Below are 19,600 nucleotides of genomic sequence, written 5' to 3'. Positions count from 1 at the left end.
CTCTGAAGAATTATCCAAACGGTAGTTACCGGAGGCTAAACAGGAAAAAGAGAGAATCGCCGAAATTGAATATAATAGCTAATATGAGGCGATTTTAAAAATTGAATATTTTTTCTTATTTATACATTAATTAAAGAATACTTATTACAATTTGGAAGTCTATTTAACAGCATTAAGGTGCAGTTACCTGCAAATGATCTTACTTCCGATCAATCTATCCCAAAAGTGGCCATAACTTAGGTTAACAAATCAATGATTTAAGCCCATTACACTATGTAACATATCCATAGGAGTGCGGTAACTTCAAAAAAAATTTTTTTTTGTGTTTTCTAATGTTTCGGGGAATTGATTACTCCCCGAATACCTTATTCATTAAGTAACCTTATTCATTTCAATACCTTATTCATTAAATAGTTGTAAAAGAGAAATTACATGCTGCATTTCCAGCTACCTTGCGGACTAAGGAATATCACTGTGAGTAGAAATAACGTGAACTGGAAACATTCATTTAATCTATTTAAGTATAACTGAACCATATTCCTGAATTTATTCTGGTTTTTGCGCTATTTAAGGAGACAAAACCTTTCTCATCAATGTCCTTAAAAAAATGTGGTCCATTTATTTTAGTAGATTCTACTGCACGACATACGATGACTTCAGTATTGTGCAGTTGTTTTCGATATATTTCATTAGGGTTGTTTATTACCCAGTATCATAAGTTTTATTTACTTACCAATCGACATCAATGGTAAGGGTGATTCATGACTCATTAGCTTATTGTGATTAAAGTCTTCGTTGAAGTTTATAAGATCCAAAATACGGATAAAACTCATACAATTGACTCAATTATTGTCATATATGCCTACACTTCTTAAATCTTATATGAATGCATGAGTAAAAATCTTCGACAAGCCAAGTGAAAGTGAATAACGATGGCCAAACTATTAGAGCATTCTATCTTTTAGGTGTGCGCACAATCGTTTGTTTGCGAGCAAGCTCTTTTTTCAATGTTCAACCAGTTTCAGAAAAATTCTGTATCAAGACTTTAGTGGAGTAGGCTGACTATCCGCATTCATTCCGATGAATTTAAAGTGCCTACGAAATATTCTTGAAATCGTCAAACTGCAGCGGATTTTTAGAATTTTCTGATCACAAATGTGCACTGATTCACTCGTTCATAGATTAAGTTCTATAGAAAGAAGAATGTATTATTACCGAATGTTATCAAACATATGTGAATCTTAATAAAAAAAAAACGAAGTTCACAATCACACGTCATTTTTTTTTGGGGGGGGCTCAGTTGTTAAATGGTTATTTTACTTTTATGTTTTAAAATTAGATTTTACAAATTTTTATTTTTTAATTTCTACAAACGTGTAAAGTACATATAAAACTAGTTAACATTAAATTGTTAAAAAAAAAAAAATAAAAAATAAAAAAAATTTATGTAGTGCTTAGTTTACATGTATAGGAATTTTTAAATTATTTTTGTTTTGGCGTTTCTAGCTCATGATGGATAAATGCAAAGCATAGCTGCAATGTAACGTAAGCCTCAAGTTAGAAAAATGTTGGTAAACAGTAATGTTAATAATATAATTATACGTACATATAAAATGTTTATTCATAATGCTAAATAAAATGAAAATAAATTTAAAATATTTCATTATTTGGGAACGAGGAATAGACGGTACGTTAAATATATAACAGAGAAACCTAACACCTTAAATGCAAAAAATATTAATGTTCGGCTAAAAGCACAGTTTACAGATGGTTTTGCTGCCAAAAACTCGTAACTACTAGCAATACTACAATATAACTACTAGCAGATGATTAAATTTTAAAAGTTTGTAAATGCTTAAAGCATTATGAAGTAAAATCTTAGAATGTAAATTGTATACGTAAACATGAATCTCTATAAAAGTAAAAAAAAAATTGCGAGATATTTTTGCGCTGAATTTAAAAAAAAAAATCCTTTCTCGTAGTGTAAATAATGCAGTATATTTTTATTTATTATTATTAAAAATAAATCGTTTTTCCATTACAAATACTGTCTATACAAACAATGTAATCTACACAAAAAAACCGTCATTATAGACAAAATAACATGAAGGAATATTTCATTTAAAAGGATGAAAGTGCAGATTGTGTAGACCAAAAATGCTATACTGAATAAAGGCAGCTATACCTATACCTATCTTATTAGATAACTTATGCATACCTATCTCATTAAAAAAAAATGGACTTTCTAAAAAATGTCCAAATTCATTTTTTTTTTAAATTATGTGTAAGTATTACTGACAAAAAAAAAATACTTTGTAGAGAAGAAAATTATTGAAACTATTCTTCTTTAGCATAGGCATACTGCCTAAGTACACAACTGGTTTTTATATATCAACCACTTATAAATGTTAAAAGTTAGAAAAATAAGAACAATAAAAGTATGTGACCACATTTTGTTATTTACAAATATAAAATAATAAAAATATAGAATGAAATGATTTCTATAAACGTAAAAACACACAACGGCGCGTGTCTTCTACATCTTCCTCAAACTTTTTACACCGGAAATGGATGTGCTAGATATAAGGAAACCTGTTATTATGTATTAAGTTAATTTGTCCATCATAATTAAAAAGTTTAACTGAAAGAGAATAAAATTAAAATATTCGTAAACCGTAAGTAACTTAACTTTATAAAATAAAATTCTGTTATACTAAAAATTAAATTATAAAAGAAGCCGGGTAAGTTATTAAAATAAGTGTTACTGTTAATGTTTTCTACTATTCTCAGTATGAGTTAAAAACATCGGCAGTGCACTGAAACTTGTATCAAAGTTAGAATTTTCTTTTTAAAGTCCTTCTTATTAACTTTTTCATAAAATAAACTGTTTTTCCTGTAACTTCTCAATTATTTTAGCAGTTCTCTGCAGGAGAGTTTAACCTTGTTATCATTCTATATAACAGATTTTATTTAGAAAAATATTTATTTTCATATTTTAGTAAAATTAAGATAGAAAAATAAACATAGAAATTACGCAAATATTTAATTTAATAATTTATCTAAATGACACGTATGTATTCGTACTTCAGACATCAAACATCTTAAAATGAATTTCTTTACATTTAACTTTACTGCCTTAGATGAAAGAAGTCTCATAGTTTAATAAATAACAGCCACAAAATTACGAGTAATAAAGAATTTCATTAATTTAAGGGCTTTTTTCATTAATTTCTTTTTTAAACTTTTTCACGCAAAATTCTATAAAAAATAATCAAAATTAAGAGGTTACCGTAAAGAATTAAATTTCACTCGCATACTTCTGCAAACTCTTACACGCTATTCACTTATTTCAACTTGAGATGACAAGAATGAATACATGAAGAAATTTCAAGTACAGTCTAGCATTTCCCAGAAAGGAAACAATTTCAGTAAACCCCGGCAAGGGTCAAAAATTGAACCCGTGACAAGATGAGAAGCAGTATATGAATCACTATTTACAATACGGTTATACTGTTAATAATATAAATTAACATAACTTAAGCTAACATTGTAAGCATAATGTTCTACTATAATATTAATTCAAATTAATAACACATTCCGGCCTGGCAATCCAATGATTTATGCGTTGAATAAATTATTCACAATAAAGGTTGCTGCTGTCTGTGAACTCTGAATCAATTTAGGTGAATACATACCTGGAGCTGCCTGTGGGCTTTGGATCAATTTAGGAAAATAGATACGTGGAGACTTTTGAATATTACATAAATCAATCGAATAAGATGCTCGAAAGTAAAAATTGATGAGAGGGAAACACGTACACAACGATTTCAGTCCAAAGACCTACACATTAATTCGTTAAATTTATTTCGATTTTATCCTGTTTCAAATAACCAATTCGAGTTCTCGACTGGATGCTTATTAACATGTGACGTATTTTCAGAAAACGTATGCGTAAATCTCTCAGTTTCACCAATTCTTATTAAAAGTATAATTAACAGAGCACACACTCTCATGATTGACTGTATAATGCCTGTAAGGTCGGTCCGCACTAGTCGAACGAGCATGAATAGAATAAGGGAGATGTTGAAATTTTCATAAACAATCTGTTTACTGAATTCAAAACAACTATGATCACGCATTAGTTCACGTTTCTCATGTTAGCTTATCTAGATTCACTGACATTTACAAGAAATATATTTTAAAAAAACGCTATTTATAGCAGAATATAATTCTGGTTTAGCGAATTGTACACATATCTTGTAACAAATTTTTCTTGTTGGTAAAATCACCGAAGGTTTACATATACATACACACATCATCTATCTAGCCAACAATTGTATATTTGGAAAAAAAAAGAACAAGAAAAGTGCTTTGTCTTCTATATCTTTCTTAAACAAAATTTTTACATCGTAAATAGATTTGCGATATTACAACGATACCTGTTATAGTGTTATTAATTTAAACTGTCCTTCTCAGTTAAAGTTTATAACACAATTTAATTTTTGGGGGTTAGGCAAGATATTTTGGAAATTTTGTGGAAATTTATTGAATATTACTTAAAAAAACATAATATTTTGAAATATAATTATGTTTTCGGAGCAATTAGTTATCACAGCAAGTACGGTAAATTGAAAATATTTATCGAGTTATGTACTGCCTAAATGAAACAAACAGATTAGAAGTCCTAATTGTAATCTTTTATAAGGCAAACAAATCTCACAATTAAAAGAAAAACACAATTAATAAAATGTCTCACAGCTTCAAAATATAAAACCTTATAACAAAATTTAGGAAGAAAAGTCTTCAATATAAAGTAAAAACAAACTAAACTGATTTAAAAGAAAAAATAAGAAATACTGGTGCAAATAAACAAAAACGTCTTCGCACAGTATAATGCACGCACTACATTTCAGATAATGAACGGGAGTTGCAAAGAGGCATCCAATAACAAGGAAATTTTATGAATTTTATGCAATGTAGCAATAGTTAATCCAATAGTTTCAGAGCAATCCATAATACCAACCCGCAACTTTCTATAAAATTAGATAACAATAGTATGTAAACACAGCTCAAAAGTACCATATTTGGAATGAAATATTAGTTGATAAATTTTATAATGCTTTTAGAGAAAATTAATGTAGCTTTTTATTTCTTACTTTTTTTGGTGAAATCTAATGAATTTATTACAACAAAAAATAAAATACTTTAAAATCAGATCTAAAGACTTCTTTTTAATTTACGTACATATCTACCTTTTGTAAATATCATCAATAATTAATTTAATGGAACAAAACATATTTATTTGGATGTACCAAATCCATGTAACTAATATATAAGTTACACACAACAAAGAATTTTTGTTTCTTTTTCTGTTTAACTTCGGGAACCACCGTAAGGTTTCACTTCAGAGGATGGATGAATGAGGATGATATGTATGAATGTAAATGAAGTATAGTCTTCTATAGTCTCAAATGGACCATTCGTGATGTGTGGTTAATTGAAACCCAACCTCCAAACAACACTGGTATCAACGATCTAGCATTCAGCAAAGTATTATTCTATTCGTAAGTATTAAACGAATAAAAATTTAGAAATCAGTGAATGATGGGTACGAGCATAAACATAAAAGACAGTTAAAGATAAATTTATAAGCTTTTTAGGGACAAAATATTATATTATCTAACATAGCATTCAAATTTTTTACCAGTATCAAAGTAAGTTATCATACCTGAGCAGCTGATATCAGCTACCTTCTTCAAAGTAAGACAGAAAATCTTTTGTACATACCGCTAAGTATAATATTTGAAATATTAATATTAGTGATTGTATTAATGATTCATAAATTATATTACTTAATTACTCGAAATTTTTCTCGACGATTGATGTTAGTGTCAGGGCGAGTCGTAATTTGGGTCATGTGTGTAAATAATTTTTGCTTTCATTTCACTAGATATTTTTAATATTTTCACGTGAGTGCTAGCCGGTCAATAAACATTCAGGCAGTCACCCTAAAGTATATTGATAGTCTTACCTTTCTTGGTACTGCTTTTAAGAAGTGGGTTACCGAGGGTCGCATGTTTTTCAGGGAGTTTTGTTGCTTGCGCTTGGAGCAGACAAGGTTTTGTGTTTGTATTCGTGAATGAATTATATAAGTGCGTGTTCATTCTTCGCTGTAGAAGCAAATACTTTATTTATATATGCATTCGCCATTATTTTAATATATTTTTATTTATTTATTTTTCCATTTTCACTCGGACATTCCATTCATTTATTTTATACCGAACAATAATTATAATTTATTATTACTTTTTTTTATAAACGTTTAGAATTATTTTTGTCCTAAAACGTTATATAATCAAACAAAATTTTGAGTAATAAAAATCAAGTTTTCTGAGTACTTCTAACAAAACATGATTACTTATCACTTTATTAAAATATACTGCAAAATTTGTACATTATTATTGAAAATAAACTCATTTTCATTAAATACCTAAACAGTAGTCATCTCAGAAATTCAAGTATCTGAGATGATTTCAACGCCTACATTAAAAGATCTAGAGTTAGTTTTCAAAGTTCTTTGGATATTTTGATTATTGGAAATTCATTACTTACGCTTAAATGAAATGTAAATATAAGCACAATCAGAAAAAAAAAAAATAGAAAATAATACTTTTTTCATAAATAATTTTTTTGCAAACTCGACTCGGAGTATAAGAACACTGAGATAACATAGCTATTTTAACGTACTCAAAAGAACTTTCTTAAGCAGCAGTGTTATATTTTAGCCGATAAATATGAAGCTTCATAATAAATCTAGGATGGTCTTATTTTATTCCCTAATCACTTTTCTTTTGAACAGTACAATTTTATTTTCCTATAAAAGGTTTTCCATAAAAATAAAATCTTAAGAACACTTTTTAATTGCTTTTCAGTATAACATGATTTTAATCCCGTATGAAACGTGTAAAAAGACATCAAAATGTAATACTAAATTACTAATATGCTCTTTTCATTTCTCTTGGCAAGTATAGGCATTTTTAAATAATGATTTTACACAATTACGTATATTACAAATAAATACTATTTCACTCATGAAAAATTATTCTTAAAAATTAAAAATCAGGTATATTCGTTGTAGTTACTACCTTACAGAATGTTTAAAAATTGTCTTTGATGGTGGTATAAATTTGTAAAAGTATTATATTAATCTTTATCAAAATAATTTGCACATCCATAATATGTTTAATGATAATATTTACAGTTTTTTATACTTGTTAAAATTTTTGTACAGTGCAAAACAAAATGTGTGGCCCGTAAGAAACTAAATTTAAACCTAAATTATTCTATTTTATATAAAAAAAAGATATTATTAATTTAAATTGATCCATTTATACTTCAAACAAATAACTGACCCAGTTGATTACGTACTATAAAATGCGCGATAACGTAGCTTCTTAGTACATTCATATCCTCCGTAAATTACCTCTGCAACGACCTTATTATTTTATAAATAATTACAACGAGTTTTATAATTAGTAGAGATGTATAATAGAGGCATATATATATATATATATATATATATATATATATTACAGTTAAATTTGAAAAAGTGTCAAATGGCTGGACACTGAACACATTTATTATACACTAGCAGACCCGGCAATACTTCCCGCTATTGCTAAATTTGAGTACACATATATACTCACAGTTTGAGTACACATATTAAATGAATACAATTGAAAATTTGACAAAACTTGTACAAAATAAACAGTATGGAACTTCACAAAATTAAATCTTCATTTCTCCCATTTCCTCTTTCTTTTTCCCTTTTCCCCATTTTCCATTTTCATTTTTACCATATCCTTTCACCCATTTCTCCTTTCCCTTTTCCCACATTTTCCCCCTTTTCCACCCCTTTCCGTTTCCTACCCTTCTATTTACCCTTTCCTTTTCCCCCTTACCCAATTTCTTTTCATTTTCCCCGTTTTCCCTTTTTTCTATTTTCCCCTTCTTCCCTTTTACATTTTTCAATTTTTCCCTTTCTCCCTTGTTACTCGTGCGTAAATCGGTCCAATAGGTGTTTAGTCTATACCGTACACACATATTGGAAACATTGAAATGGAATCGTAAAATATTTATTATAGCGTGTGTTGCTTTTACGCCCAGCAGATAGCGCTGTTTTTTTTTAAAAAAAAGCATGTTTTTACCTGTCACAGGTGTGTCATCTTAGGTATATGAATAGAAGGTATATAAAACATGCGAGTATTTGAATGCAACGTTGTGTAAAAATATCAAAGCAATCGGTGAAGAACTTTCGGAGATTTTAGATTTAGAACAAACGAACATTTACATTTTTATTTATATAGATATGATTCACTAGAAAATAAGTATACTCGTATCTTCAAGTCTTGAAGATAATTTTTAACGTTAGAGAACAATTAAAAATCAACAAATTGAATGAATTTACTGAATATTTTCGTATTATACGTGTTTAAATATTTCGCAATATTTATCAAAGGTCATTTACTATTTCGTATAAGAGTAAGATGTGACTTTTTTAAATTTTCATCAAAATACCGATTTTTATGAAACAGAGTGTAGGTTTACTTTTTGTCAAAATACATATTAATTATTTCGATTTGATTATAAATTATTTATTTTTAACTAAATTATTTCGAAAATAATGCACCGTTCTGAAGTTGCGTAATAATGGATAATTTTTGTAAAACCTCTGGCGAGGTATGTGTTTCTAGGAACACATCCTCTAGGAGGGATGTGTTTCGAGGGATGTGCTTTCTGTTGGTGACATATCGTATTAAGTTTGTAATTATGTGGTTTGTATATCATATGAATTGTATAATAATACATATAATTGCATAAAAATATAATTATAATATGAACATATAATAACTACGAATTATTGTTGCTTCAATATATGATGTATTGCGCACTAGTTGTGTACACAAAACTATCAGTTTCGTTAATCTAAAGCAAACAGGAAAACTGCTCGGTTTTTTGTAAGATCGCGGTGTGAAAAATTTAAAATAATGTGTATTTTGTTATTAAAGAGTAACAAAATGTTGACTTTCAGTAACTTATATTTCAAATTAATGAAAATCAGAGGTGACTGCATTATAAATATAAATTGACATTTTTGATTTTGAAATTATATTGATTTCCAAAGTTATTTTAATGCCGATTACAATTATTGTCAATTGTTGAACGTTGAAAGGAAGATGGGTCCTATGAGGAGTACGAATTTATATATATATATATATATATGAAGCCTGTGTATAAAATTTATGGCTCGAAAATCTGCAAAACTACAAGATGAATTTCATTGAAATTTAGATATGTTGTAGTAGTATATTTGAAGTTGTACATGTGAAAATTTTATAAAAAGTGCGTTGAATCATTCTTCTGTTACCCTTAATTAAAGTTTAAAACACACAATATAACCTCAATTTGAGGTTATGACGACTTAGTATAGATGTATTTTTTATATGCGCTTATGTAGTGAGTCATAGTATGTGTATGTTATTTTTAATTATTTCATAAAATTACGGCTGTAATAATTTAACTTACTTATAAATAGGAAATATATTTTACAAACATCAGCAATTACTTGTGATAGTGGTGTACAAAAATTTCTTTCAATTAAAAGTTACATTTGTTTTTAATGAGTGTTTATAAACAAGATAAGATTGTCGTGGACAATTGTGTTATGCTTGGAATAGCATTTTATTATTAAAATTAATATTAATTATTATAATATAGGTTACTTATTATGATTTTATTTTTATTTAGTTAGTAGGTACCCTCATAACCTAGTGTAACATAAACATAGATCAACTGATCGATTTCACGCAATTGATTTTACGACTGGTGGAACTAATTCTGGTAGAAAACGTTGATTAACAAAGATTAAGGTTTTTTTTAGAATTAGTTCTACCAGTCCTAAATTCAGATCTAGATCCTAGGAGATTATCGCGGCGTAAGTTCATTCGAGACAATCTTGTGAGAGACCTGAATGGCTCAGACAGTGAAGATACCATAAAGGACTGAGATTCTCAATCAGCGTCTGCGTCGTGGCAAACAGTTCCGATACCGCGTAAGCCGAGCATGACGCATACTACCAGTTACGAAACAAATACTTAATTTTGCCGAACAGGTATGAGAACTTACCGATGGAGGAAAACATTACTGAATCCTACGAGAATGACACCGTCAAATTAACGACTATTCTCTATGGGGTCACGGATGTATTGAGTAATAGAGTCGGTCATGTCCAAACTAACAGTTTTAAAATAGCTCCTTTAAAATTATTAGTGCTAACCAATTCGTATGATGTCAAAAAGAGTAAACATCACAAAAAGAATAATATTTGAACGTAACTTAAGGTAATCGGACCCCATACATGAGAAAGGACGAGTGTAACTTTTGAATAGTTCTAAAGATTCTATATTATTCAATCCCGACCGACATCTCAAGAATGAAACTGAAGAACAAGGACAAAAGATACGGTGTATTATAAACGCTCGTCACCGTGTGACAAAAGAACTATTGCCTGTATTCTTCGCAAACCTATAGCCTAATGAGAAAAACAAGGAGATATTAAAATAAGGGAAATCGCGAACCGTGGCATCAAATTTGAGACACCCAGAAGAGCTTCTGTTTGGTCCGATATATGAGATATATTGAACCAGACTATTTTTTCTCAATTCACGAGGAAGAATAACTGAATGCAACCTTTCCGGTGTATAAAGTGTGGAGAAGCAAATATCCTAAAAAGAATCGGAATACTCCTGTTGTTATGCACTTTATTATTCAGATCACCCAGCTAACTATAGGGGTTGTAGTCTATAAGGAGATCCTGGAAAGAAAACAGAGGCAGAGAGTGCCATGATCCAAAGGAATTGCTAGTCCATAAGAGCTTAGAAACAGTTGACTTAATTTAATCTAAGAAACACTAAGTTTCCTTCTTTAAATCGAGAGGTCTATAGATCCAAGTGCCAAATCAAATAATAATCTCGGATCTTATGCCGCGGTTGTAGAGGACAATACTCGTAAAAATATCGACGACAGATTACAGAAATTGATTTTTAACATACAGCTTCTAGTTCAGCAAATTGGAAGCCTGATAGTCTTACTTAGGTAGATGAACCAAGAATTTCTTAGGATAGCCATCTGGAACATCAATGGTCTTGCGGACCACAAACAAGAATTAAAGACATTCACAGAATCGTTAGATGTTGTCCTCCTCTTTAAAACTCACTTCACTAATCGGAACTACCTTCTGCATGTGTGCGACTAATTTCTGTATTACTGAATGTAAATCATCCGGATGGTAGACACATGGGATACTGTGCTGCTTATAAAAAATACGATAAGACATCATCAATTATCTAATTTCAGCAGTGATCTATTCAAGCGACCTCGATTGAAATTTAGATTGGCTCGGGCCTCTCGTGCTATCAGTAGTTTACTGTCCTCCTCTCCATATGATCTCGAGTGAATTATTCTCTAAGTATTTTGCAACGCTGGGCCCGTGCTTCACCGGATTGAGATTGGAATGATAAACATGTTCTTTGGGGTTCAAACTTATAATAACTCGGACGAGCTTTAAAGTATTGTATCATTAAGGTGCATTTTTATGAGATCACGGGATTACAGCCGACATACTGGCCGTTGGATCTGACTAAGGTTCCACACTGGATTTTTATGTAATATCCGGTATATCATCTATGTAAACTTCTGCAAGAATTAGATATGACTCAACGTCTGATCATTCGTCTCTCCTAGTCACTATTAGCACGGTGTTAATAAGGAAGAGGAAATCCTCCATCTTACACAACAGGGCAGACTGGGAGTCTTGCAGGAAATGGATCGAGGATGGATCTTATTTCAACCTAGATGTGGCTCTCAGGAGGAGCTGACAATGTTGCAGGACAGTCAGTGTTCTTTAAATGGGGCTGCTCGGAGATTAAAACGAGTAATAAACTCTTTTAAAGAGGGGACGTTCAAAAATTACCTAAATAATCTTTTAAAAGAGATAACTAATCGTTGTGGAAAGCCACGTGGAAATTTCAGCGACCATCGCCTCATTTCCCGCCACAAGAAGTCAAATGGGTTTTGGGCTAAAAGTGTTAATGAGATGGCCGACCTTTTTTCTAGTCGAGTGCAATCGGTATTTCAGCCCCTCAACACCTATAGCGAGTATGAAGAGAAAATTCTGGACTTTTTAGACAGCCCGAATCCGACCATTCTTCCGATTAACGTTTGTGTTCGCTGTGGCTGCCAACTAACTGTACACTTAATCCTTGTGGACTTTGTCTGTTATGCGGCATTGGGTCGGTTGTTTAAACTAGGGGTTAACAGCCGAATTATATTAGGAAACAATAACAGTGTTATCGAATGTGTTACGATTTCTTACGGCCGTGCATCAGGATTCAAAAATATGATTATTCATATAATCTTTATCATCTATACCATTTAATGTATGTACCAGATGGTAATTTTATTCTTTTGAGCTACATTTTTAATGTTGTACTCAATGTAGTTTTATTTCGCTTTTAATATACGTCATATGCGTTTTTCATTTATGCTGTGTTTTTGTATTACTGTTGCATAGTCTTTAAATTAATTAATTGTTACTTTTTAATATTTAATTGTTTACTTTACAAATATCGGACGCTTCGTTGTGCAGCCAGGAAAACAGTAAAAAAAATAACTTTAACGTACATAGTTTATATATTCAAGCATACATAGTTTGTAATTTTTAATGTAAAACCAACTCTTTTATGTATTTTCCCCCTGTTACAGTTTTAGATGTTAAAATGTTCACAACGATGTCATATATGTAGAATGGTTTAGATGTATTTACCCAAAAAATATAACAAAATACATTTGAAATATGTAAGTTGTTATGTATTTAAATATACAAAGTATTTTTTATCTGTCTGGTATTAATTATTAAGGACTTCAAGACCTCGGTTAGGTATTGCTTCAGAGGATGAGTTGAAATAGCAATTTTGTAGCGTGTGAAAATACCATGTGTATAACCAGGATTCGATCCCGGAACATCCGGATGAAAGGCCGAGAATTTACCACTCGCGCCACGGAGGCCGGTACAGTAATTGAATCTAATAATTAAAATGTAAACAACTCAATTTTCTTAGCATCTAAAATAACAAATCTACCATTAATATTTCAAAACAACACGTCATTTTACCTTTAATTTTAAATAAATTAAAAATCTGATGTGGACTACACATGACTTTCTTGTACGTCTATTAATTATATTTACACATTTTTTAAAATGAAAAGTACATAAAACTTTATTTCATTAAAAACTTCTCATATTTTTTTTTTTTTTGTTATTGTATTATATTATTCGTCGTAAAACTTTTTTTTTGCAGTGAAAGGCTAATAATTATTAATAAATCAAAATATGTAAATTTAAAAAAAAACAGTTAAAAAAAGGGAGATTAAGTTTATTCGAACCGATCTGCCTTCCCCTAACATCAAAATATTTTATTAATTAAAATTTTATTTGGCTATAACTCTGGAACCAATGAAAATAAGTACGATTTATGACACATCGTTGAAAGCTCTGAATGAGAGCTTACTATTGCTGTTAAGAAAAGTCAAAATCCAAATGTTTTTGAATTTTGAACTTTTTTGGACAATTTTGGTTCAATCGATTGCAATGAAAAGGGGAAGTGCACAACTAGATGTTACAACAGTCCTAAATCCAAAATTTCAATCTTCTACTGCTAATCGTTTTTGAGTTATGCGAGATACATACGTACGTACAGACGACACGCCGAAACTAGTCTAAATGGATTCAGCGATGGTCAAAATGGATATTTCCGTTAAAATCTAAAACCGAAATTTTTCGCGATCCAATACTTCCTTTATTTCGTACAAGGACGTAAAAATAAATTAATAATATTAAATTCATCTAATAATAGACTTTTATTTTTAAGATTTTTCGTCGTATTATTTCTCTAATTAAACACAATCAAAGAGCAATGTAAATAAAATTTCAATTCAACAAAGCACAAACACGGTAGAACTTATTCTATCTTCAGCAAAAAAACACTGTCATAGGACGTCACAGATGCACAGAAACAAAGTAAAAGTTGATATCTGTTGTCGTTTAAAGTAAGCAGGTGTAGCTGCTAGTTTTGTTTTAAATCGTTTTATTTATTAACAATGTTGAAGTAAAATTATATTTAGTTATTATAGCATGCGTGAAAAGTACTTGAAACATTGATATTATTTTCAAACAGATTTCAATGAATTTGATGAGTAACGATAGCATAAGAAAAAAATGGGCTAGCATTTTTTTGTAAAGCACATACAACTCACTGCACTACAATCAGATTTTTAGATTTGCCAAACTGTGACTATTGAATTAAGCTTTTAATTTTTGAGCTAATTTTTTATTAAATTACATTTTTAAATTTTGCAAGTCACTACGTACATGTAGTTTTTAAAAGACAAGTTACATGTCAAACAAGTCCCGCCATTTGTTAAAAAGCTAAAAATTTAAAAAGTTCAAATAACCAAGGCTGCGAGCGACTGGTAACCTCTATATCCCTCAAGAAGAGTTGGCCAACCGCTACACAACATGTAAAGTTGTGGTTTCTTCTAATGACAGAGTACTCCCGTAAGTACTTATTAAACGTAGTTAAATTCCTATGACTAGAATAATAATAGTAAGAAAGGACTTGATAATAAATTTTGGGTATAACAGATAAACTTTTTTAAAAAATCCTTAATCTGTAGTAAAAACAGATAAAATAATCATATCACCTTCAAATTAAGAAAAAATAGAGTATTTATTTGCTGACGTAAACATCCATTAATATTTATAAGACTTGCAACCGTACTTTTTTTTAGTGGATTACCAAAGAATTTGGAAATCGTAACTGCACCCAGTTATGTTTATACACATATGTATGTATGTGTAAGACTTTTTTCATCAGCTTTAACGGATGCAAATCTTAACAGATTATAACGAAACTTGGTGGGATGATGTAAATCTATTGGGAATAGAATCCTACTGATTTATTCAATTTTATACAAAGTCCTATATACAGAGTGTTCCACGAAGAAACGGAGAAACTTTCAGGACATGTTCCACTGGTGAAAATAATGAAAAAGGATCGTATGAACATAGGTCTGGAAACGTTTTGTTTTCGAGTTACTACTAGCGAAGAATTTTGCCCGGATCTCACCTCTTCTAATAAAGAGAAGCCCTTCTGTTATTTTTGAGACCAAAATTAAGGAATAAAGTTGATGATTTCTTATGTAACTTAATCTGAAGTAAAACACATAATTCGGTGACGAGAAAAGTTTTTTTTTTAGATGTAATACAATAACTTGTTAAATGACTAATAAATGCGAAAGATTTAGTAACAAAACCTATAGAGACTTTAATTCTGAGAAACTTAATGTAAATACAATCCATAAAAAATAAATAAATACTTTTAAAAATAGTTTTTTTATCGAAGCAAAACAGAAGAAAAATAGACATAAAATCGTGTCTACCTTTATAAATATTTCTCTACCTTATAAATATTCTTTTTAAACATTTTCGGTGTATCAGTATGTACGAACGGAAGGATCATTTTCAACGTATTCGTTTTCTCTTGAACGCTAAGTAAATCATTGTGGTAATGATAAGCATCGAGTGATTCAGCGTAGCCCACCCACTAATACAAGGCGAATTTCATGTCCCACTGATTATCGCACAAAAAACAAAGTGTGGCGCATCCTACGGAAAAATCCTTATCCTTTCCGCCTGCAGAAGGTTCAAATTTTGCAGCCAACAGATTAACCCCTAGCGGTTAAACTTGTGTCATTAGCTTCTAAACAACACTAATAAGGTTAATTCAGTTTTATTTACCAATGAAGGTACTTTTTTGAGATACGGAGTCTTCAATTCTAAAAATAATCATTTATGGAACGAAGAAAGTCCATATGGTATCGTGGAAACTAGTTTCAACATAGATTTTACATTAATGTTAGTTATGGCATTATTTATGACAAAATTCTAGGACCATTTGCTTTTAATGAGAACCTTATGGAAGATGTATACGTTCATTTCTTGAAAAATAATTTGCCGGGTTTTTGGAGTACGTACCTTTGCAAACTAGATTGCAAATAATTTTCTAGCACGATAGTACAACGCCACATTTTTTTTTAGTATCTAGAAACCAATGGAATGCTAATTTCTTATACCGGATTGGACGTGGATTGAGCTGGTGGACCAATCAATTTGACACCACGATCACCTGAATTAACGCCAATAGATACTTCACTTGAAGATATAAAAATATGAAATGCTATTGAATTTATACGAAATGATTCTTATATGATACAGATAGCCACCTGAAATATTTTACGTCGGGCAGAGTGAGAGAATAATACAATTTTCTGTTTAGTTTTCGTTAGTTTTACTTTAATAAAAAACAGATTTTTAAAAGTTTTTAATTACTTTTTACTGGCTATATTTACATTAAGTTTCTCAAAATTAAAGTTTCTACAAGTTTGTTACAAATCATCCGCATTTATTAGTCATTTAACAATGCACTTGTACTACAAACCTAAAGAAAAAAAATTGTTTTTCGACATCGAAGTTTATGTTTTAAGTCTGATAACGTAAAAGTTACTGGAATTACAGTTCTCGGACCTATTTTATCCTATTTTCCAGATTAAATTACATAAGAAATCACCAAATTTACTTCTTAATTTCGGTCCTAATTCGGGTTTCATTTTATTAGAAGAGCTGAAATCCCAGTAAAATTTTTCGCTAGCCATAACTCGAAAACAAAGCGTTTCCAGAACTATGTTCTTATGAATCTTTTTCATTATTATCACCAGTAGAATATGTCCTGAAAGTTTCTTCGTTTCTTCGTGGGGAATTTTGTATGTGTGTGTGTATATATATATTTTTTTTTATTGAAACCCCAATTTAAGTGAATGGTATTTTCGTACTCCTCTATCCTCAAAACGTAAAGAAAATCCACTTTGACCCCTCCCTCTCACTATCACCATGTGATGGAAAAGTAACATCAAACTTTTCTTAAAAAAAGTCAGTAAAAAACGCAATTACATATAAAAAAAGATAGTTTAGCTATAATTAGTACTTTAGTTTTTTAATAATTCAAAATGTAATCTAGTATGATGGAAAGGAGGAGTTTGTGCCCAAAAATTAGTTTTGAAGTTTTAATCGTTTTAGACACATGATACTAACATAACATGAAACACATAAAAACAAACACCGAAAGCTAGCTAAAATACCGAAAGCAATTTTATCTTCAAAAATCATTACAGCAGTGTAATATCCTTTACCTCTTAACTAAAACCGGAAATCTGCCCTTCTGACATAGTTAATGAGACAGAGTTTTTTAATAGTAAAATGATTTGCGATAACACTGAAAGTTTACAGATTAAATCTTTTTAGCCCTAAATAGGAATATGAGTGTTATATACTAGTATACTCAACAAAGAAATTTTTTAATTCCTTTAAATTTAAAAAAAAAATCCTTATTAAATAATTCTTTTATTTCAGTTTAATTATATATTATTAAATAAATAAATATACATCATAAAATAAATCTCTATATTTGGGATTCAAAGATATTTTTCCATGCTATATGTATTACACAAAAAACTGGATACTATGTTTTTCTCTATGACAGTTGGCGATAACATTATTTAAAACTATACACTTTTGAAAAAATAAATCGAAATAAATTTTGTAAATACAACGTTTTATTACGTTACTTCTTAAAGTTTTCAGTTTGCGACTATCTTTAGTGACTGCTTAATCATAATTACTATGAAATCGTTTTAAAGTACGTTATTAAAAACGTCGTATTTATAAAGTTTGGTTTGGTTTCTATGTAATTTTTTTTATTATAGAATGTAAAAAATGTTTCATACATACATTAACCCTTATATAATCAATTATGGCCTGAAATTATTTGTAACGTAACAATTATTTTTTCTGCTTTTAATTATAAAACAGAGCGAGTAAGTATTACTATGGTTAAAAAACTATTTACACATTTTTTATCCATCAACGATTTCATGTTTGCAGAACCCACAATCGTAAAAATTTCGGATATTCATTTTTTACGCGTTTGAACAAGTGTTGTTTTATATCTCAGTAATAGTTTAACGTACAATAATTTAATTTTATAAAGTATTTCTTCTAAGTTATAACTTTCCAACCCAGGGTTGCCAGGGAACGCTAGACCTTGAGATTATTAATTTAATGAAGAAATTTAACTCAATTGTGTAAGAAAATATACAGGAAATATTTTCAATATGAACTGTAAAATGTTTGTTCTTTAATAATTTCAGAGTCTGCCCTCTGCATTATTCGTGCGTGATGTATAAACCCTACATTAATTTGTTATCGATATGAATTACTTTATCTAGAACTCGGCCAAGCTGCACTATAGTGCAGTCAACTATCAATCAGCAGTCGTAAATAATAAATCATCCAAGCTGTGTAAACATATACTAAAAACGTCTAGACGTCAGCCAGTCAGAAACATATTAATGATTCGTTAAAATTTCAATAGGTTATTATGAAATACCATCAATTCTAATCAATATAATACCCACAACAAGAACCTGTTGTGTCCATTAATTTTAAACATGGAAAAAAGCTGTTACTTTCAAAAATATTGCTATTAAAATCAACTATATCAATTGCAACCGTTTTTGGAATTTTAAACTAAACTGCATTTCTTATAGATTTAAAAAAAATGAAGTATATAATAAAAAAGTACAATTAATTTGCTTTGCAAGAATAAATAAATGTTCTTTATAAAGTAACAATTACGTGAATTTGTAGTAATAAGTTTTAAATTTACAGTAAATCTGACTGAAAGACATAAACATTTGAAATAACCATTTGTAAATAAAGTTAAGTAAATGAAGTTACCGATCGAACGACCCAAGCTTTACAGATTCCATTAATGTTTGATCAAAAAAACAAAATGACAAACATTTTAAATTTCGTTAGATATACTTAAAACCAGATTTCATCGTAGAAATCCTTTGAGGTTTGTATAGTTCAAAACATTTAAATTTAAATGTTTCAGATTATTTCTCACGAGCTTATTTCAGCCCATAATCTACTTAAGCGTACGCTTTTAAATTCAATTCCATGATCCATTATTAGATCTTATATAGCACATAATGTTATTTAAATTGATATAATGTTATGTTTGAATTTTCATTCAGAGAAGATTACTTATATATTTGACTCTTACTCTTATTACTTCATCATCAAATGAAACATTTGAAAAGTTTCAGCGAGGTGAATGATTGAGTTCCGGGAGGCAGTTTCAAACATATGGACCAAAATTTATTTATAAAAACAAAAACATCTGTGAATACATTTACAATATAACTGAATGTAATTGAATAAAATTTTACTACATTCCCGGTTTATTTCTGTAATAAAAGATCTTAAATTTTCTTTAATAAAAGTAGGTCGCAATGTATTACCTAAAAAATAAATAACCATTAACATATTATTTTATTTAAGTTGCAAAGAATATTCAGATAT

This window comes from Lycorma delicatula, chromosome 1 (genome assembly GCF_047948215.1).
Source record: "Lycorma delicatula isolate Av1 chromosome 1, ASM4794821v1, whole genome shotgun sequence".
Lineage (NCBI taxonomy): Eukaryota > Metazoa > Arthropoda > Insecta > Hemiptera > Fulgoridae > Lycorma > Lycorma delicatula.
The sequence above is the reverse complement of the archived record's forward strand: the minus strand, read 5'-3'. Positions refer to the sequence as shown.